We start from the raw sequence: 5791 nt of genomic DNA on the forward strand, positions 1-5791 counted from the left end.
TCAAGGGACATGGGGGAAAGAAGCAGGTACGGGGCACTGACTTTAGATGATCAGCCAAGATCATATTGAATGGCGGTGCTGGCTCAGATTCAGATTCAGATTCAGATTCAATTTAATTGTCATTGTCAGTGTACAGTACAGAGACAACGAAATGCATTTAGCATCTCCCTGGAAGAGCGACATAGCAATTGATTTGAATAAATAATAATAAGTGTCCGGTGGAGGATGGTGATTGGCAGTCACCGAGGTACGTTGTTGAGTAGAGTGTCAGCCGCGGTGAAGAAGCTGTTCCTCGACCTGCTGGTTCGGCAACGGAGAGACCTGTAGCGCCTCCCGGATGGTAGGAGGGTAAACAGTCCATGGTTGGGGTGAGAGCAGTCCTTGGCGATGCTGAGCGCCCTCCGCAGACAACGCTTGCTTTGGACAGACTCAATGGAGGGGAGCGAGGAACCGGTGATGCGTTGGGCAATTTTCACCACCCTCTGCAATGCCTTCCGGTCGGAGACAGAGCAGTTGCCATACCATACTGTGATGCAGTTGGTAAGGATGCTCTCGATGGTGCAACGGTGGAAGTTCACCAGGATCTGAGGATCGAAGGGCCGAATGGCCCATTCTTGCAGCTATTTTCTATGTTTCTATACAGAATTTCTCTTTGATGGGTTGTTTACTGTAGCAGGCACTTTAGCACTTTTCCTTCTTGAAAATGATCTTATAACAATTATATATCATGCCCATCCAAAAAATACAAAGGAGTAATCACAGGCCAATTCCACCCTGTCACAGATAAGTAAATGTCCTTTCGACCTCTTCTATTGTTTTAAGATTGCCATTTGTCCATTGACAACAGAGAACAGAATCTGACTAGTCACCGACAGTGCCAGTTACACATGCTCAGTTTCAATCTTCTTTAAAGCACAGAATTATCATAACACATCAAGAGGGCTTTAGATATTTATAGGCACTTTACCTAAACCTGTGTGTGTGCGTGGGTGTGTGTGTGTGTGGGTGTGTGTATGAGCGCGTGTGTGTGCGCGTGGGTGTGTGTGTGCGTGAGTGTGTGTGTGTGTGTGGGTGTGTGTGTGTGTGCGTGTGTGTGTGTGTGTGTGCGCAGGTGTGTGTGTGGGTGTGTGTGTGTGAGGGTGTGTGTGTGTGCGTGGGTGTGTGTGTGTGTGTGTGTGTGTGTGTGTGTGTGTGTGTGTGTGTGTGGGTGTGTGTGTGTGGGTGTGTGTGTGTGCGTGTGTGTGTGTGTGTGTGTGTGTGTGTGTGTGTGTGTGTGTGTGTGTGTGGGTGTGTGTGTGTGTGTGTGTGTGTGTGCGTGGGTGTGTGTGTGTGCGTGGGTGTGTGTGCGTGGGTGTGTGTGTGTGCGTGGGTGTGTGTGCGTGGGTGTGTGTGTGTGCGTGGGTGTGTGTGTGTGTGGGTGTGTGTGTGTGTGTGTGTGTGTGTGTGTGCGGGTGTGTGTGTGTGCTGTGTGTGTGTGTGTGTGTGTGTGTGTGTGCGGGTGTGTGTGTGTGCGTGTGTGTGCGTGGGTGTGTGTGTGTGTGCGTGGGTGTGTGTGTGTGTGTGTGTGTGTGTGTGTGTGTGTGTGTGTGTGTGGGTGTGTGTGTGTGTGCGGGTGTGTGTGTGTGCGTGTGCGTGTGCGTGGGTGTGTGTGTGTGCGTGGGTGTGTGTGTGTGAGTGTGTGTGTGTGCGTGGGTGTGTGTGTGCGCGGGGTGTGTGTGTGCGCGGGTGTGTGTGCGTGGGGGGTGTGTGTGTGCGTGGGTGTGTGTGTGTGCGTGGGTGTGTGTGTGTGTGTGTGTGTGTGTGCGTGGGTGTGTGTGTGTGGGTGTGTGTGTGCGTGGGTGTGTGTGTGTGCATGGGTGTGTGTGTGCGTGGGTGTGTGTGTGCGTGGGTGTGTGTGTGCGTGTGTGTGTGTGTGCGTGGGTGTGTGTGTGTGTGTGTGTGTGTGTGTGTGTGTGTGTGTGTGTGTGTGTGTGCGTGGGTGTGTGTGTGTGTGTGTGTGTGTGTGTGTGTGTGGGTGTGTGTGTGTGTGTGTGTGTGTGTGTGTGTGGGTGTGTGTGTGTGCGTGTGTGTGTGTGTGTGTGCGTGGGTGTGTGTGTGTGTGTGTGGTGTGTGGGTGTGTGTGCGTGGGTGTGTGTGTGTGCGTGGGTGTGTGCGTGGGTGTGTGGGTGTGTGTGTGCGTGGGTGTGTGTGTGCGTGGGTGTGTGCGTGCGTGGGTGGGTGTGTGTGGGCGTGTGTGTGTGCGTGGGTGTGTGTGTGCGTGGGTGTGTGTGTGTATGTGTGTGCGTGGGTATGTGTGTGTGTGCGTGGGTATATGTGTGTGTGTGTGTGTATGTGTGTGTGCGTGGGTGTGTGTGTGCGTGGGTGTGTGCGTGTGCGTGGGTGTGTGTGTGCGTGGGTGTGTGTGTGCGTGGGTGTAATTTGCATTTTGTGTCTATCATTGATGCAAACCAGCACCTGCAGTTCCTTCCTACACATTGTGGGCGGAGTGATGTTGATCACATCAATGACCTGTTCCTGTGCGGTACTGTTCTATGTTCTATGGGACAAGGTGGCAGAGCACGAGATAGAGACAGTTATAAATCTGACATTTAAAAGACACTTGTCGGTGCTTCGTCCGCGGCGCGGCGGGGACTTTAGATCTTCGACCGCCGGCCTGCGACCTACACCATCTTGAAGCCGCGGTCTCCGGTGGGGAGGCACCGATTCAGGACTTACCTGGACTTACCTTGTCTGCACATCTGGACACCCGCAGCGGCGACTGCGGAGGGTTGTGGTCCCGACCACGGGGGACAATGGAAGAGGTCTGGCCAAATTTGTGTGCCTTCCGCCACAGTGATTTTTAAAAAAATTGTGGGAGGACATCCTTGTGATTGAGGCAGTGCAGCGTAGGATCACGAGATTGATCCCATGGATGGCGGGACTGTCATATGAGGAAAGATTGAAAAGACTAGGCTTGTATTCACTGGAGTTTAGAAGGATGAGGGGGTATCTTGTAGAAACATATAAAATTATAAAAGGACTGGACAAGCTAGATGCAGGAACAATGTTCCCAATGTTGGGCGAGTCCAGAACCAGGGGCCACACAGTCTTAGAATAAAGGGGAGGTCAGGTAAGGCTGAGGTGAGAAAAAACTTTTTCACCCAGAGAGGTGTGAATTTATGGAATTCCCTGCCACAGAGGGCAGTGGAGGGCAAATCATTGGATGGATTTAAGAGAGAGTTAGATAGAGCTCTAGGGGCTCGTGGAGTCAAGGGATATGGGGAGAAGGCAGGCACGGGTTATTGATAGGGGACGATCAGCCATGATCACAATGAATGGCGGTACTGGCTCGAAGGGCCACATGGCCTCCTCCTGCACTTATTTTCTATGTTTCTATGTTTCTATGCATGCTGTGGTGGATGTTTGTGTTACATTTTTATTTTGTATTGTGTGTTCTTTTTTTTATTGTACCACTGCTGGCAAATTCATCTCACTGAACTTTTTGTGTATGTGACAAATAAATCTGACTTGACTTGATATGACTTGATATAGAGGGATACGTGCCAGGTTCAGGCTACTGAGACTAACTCGGTTTGGCAACTTGGTCAGGCGTAGACGAGTTGGATCAAAGGGTCTGTTTACCTGCTATTACAGCTCAGACAGAGAAACAACTTTTCTTGTGGGCTGGTGAAATGCAGATGGAAGATGATAAATTGACAGTTTCACGGAATTAATTTGGTTAATTCACTTGCCCTTTCTCCGAAAACCCCTCTCTGATTGGTTTCTGCTTCCCTGGGGTTTAGGTGACACATTTGACCCCTGGAGTGAATCATTCTCAGTTGTTTGTTACAACTTCGACACTCATCCTCCTCCGGCTCTTGTGGTCGGTTTGAACTTCCTCAGTACTGCCTTCCATTAACACGCCCACGCTGACAAGCTCACAGCCATCGCCCTGGCGGTGGCTTGCTGATTGCCCAATTAGCAACTTTTGGCAACTTTCTGGCAGAAATTTGCAAGTCGAATCGGCAGTAAGGAAGGCAAGGGTAATGCTAGCATGGAATCTGTGGCAGGGAATTCCACAAATTCACAACTCTCTGGGTGAAAGAGATTTTTCTCACCTCAGTCTTAAATATTCTAAGACTGTGGCCCCTGGTTCTGGACTGGCCCAACATTGGGAACATTTTTCCTGCATCTAGCTTCTCCAGTCCTTTTATAATTTTATGTTTCTATAAGATCTCCCCTCATCCTTCTAAACTCCAGTGAATACAAGCCCAGTCTTTTCAATCTTTCCTCATATGACAGTTCCTACATCCCAGGGATCAATCTCGTGAACCTACGCTACACTGCCTCAATCACAAGGATGTCCTTCCTCAAATTAGGAGACCGAAACTGCACACAATACTCCAAATGAGGTCTCACCAGAGCGCTATACAACTGCAGAAGAACCTCATTACTCCTATACTGAAATCCACTTGTTATGAAGAGATGTAATGCTGAGGTCCTTATAAGATTCAGACCGCATTTGGAGATTTGTGAGCAATTTTGGGCCCCATATCTGAGGAAGGATGTGCTGGCTCTGGAGAGGGTCCAGAGGAGATTCACAAGAATGATCCCAGGAATGAGTGGGTTAACATGCGATTAGCTTTTGACGGCACTGGGCCTCTACTCGCTGGAGTTTGGAAGGATGTTGGGGGGGGGGGGGGGGGGGGACCAAATAGTGAATGGTTTGGATAGTGTTTAAGAAGGAACTGCAGATGCTGGAAAATCAAAGGTACACAAAAATGCTGGAGAAACTCAGGGGGTGCAGCAGCATCTATGGAGTGAAGGATTAGGCAACGTTTTGGGCCGAAACCCTTCTTCTGAAGAAACCCTGCTGCTGCATCCCCTGAGTTTCTCCAGCATATTTGTGTACCAATGGTGTGGATAGAGTGGATGTGGAGAGGATGTTTTCACTAGTGGGAGAGTCTATTACCAGAGGCCTCAGACTGAAAGGACGTTCCTTCAGGAAGGAGGTGAGGAGGTATTTCTTTAGTAAGAGAGTGGTGAATCTGTGGAATTTATTGCCACAGAAGGCTGTGGATATTTTTAAGGCCGAGATCGACATTCTTGATTCGTACGGGTGTCAGGGGTTATCAGGTGAATGGGGTTAGGAGGGAGAGATAGATCAGCCATGATAGAATAGCGGAGTATACTTGATGGGCCAAATTTATAGCCTTATAAAATTTGCTTCTGGTGAATTCAATGGAATTGAATTGACGACACAGAAAGCCATGTGAATAACATTTGGAGAAGGAAAGAAATTTCTAATTTGTGCATCTCGTGATTTTCTTGAGCTTCTCAAGTTTCTTCCCACATCTTGACATGCAGATTGGAAGATGAATTGGCCATTGCAAATAATAAAGAACAGTGGCACTGTTGAGGAAAGTTAGAGTTGCTGCCTTACATCTCCATACCTCAAGATGGCAGAATGCTGGAGGGGGGCGTCGTTGTGTACGGCTGCTCTGCCTACAGTCCGTCCTTTCACCCTTTTTTTTTAATTTTTAGTGTGTTAAGAAGCTTTGTTGGAGATCTTCTAGTTCTTTTATGTTGGGGGGGGGTGGGGGGGGGGGGGTGGGGGATGGGGGAGGGAAACAGTTTTTCTCAGTCATTACCTGGTCGGAAATGTGGCTTTCCTCCGAGCCGCTTCTTCGTTTCCCCCTCGCGGCCTACCTCCTGGACCGGAAACCGGCCAGAACCAGCTTTGGCGGCGGCGCAGCGCTGAAGCACCATCGCGGAGCGGGCAATGCCTTATCCGGGTCACCATGTAGTAAGC

Source organism: Leucoraja erinacea, chromosome 6, assembly GCF_028641065.1.
Source record: "Leucoraja erinacea ecotype New England chromosome 6, Leri_hhj_1, whole genome shotgun sequence".
NCBI lineage: Eukaryota > Metazoa > Chordata > Chondrichthyes > Rajiformes > Rajidae > Leucoraja > Leucoraja erinaceus.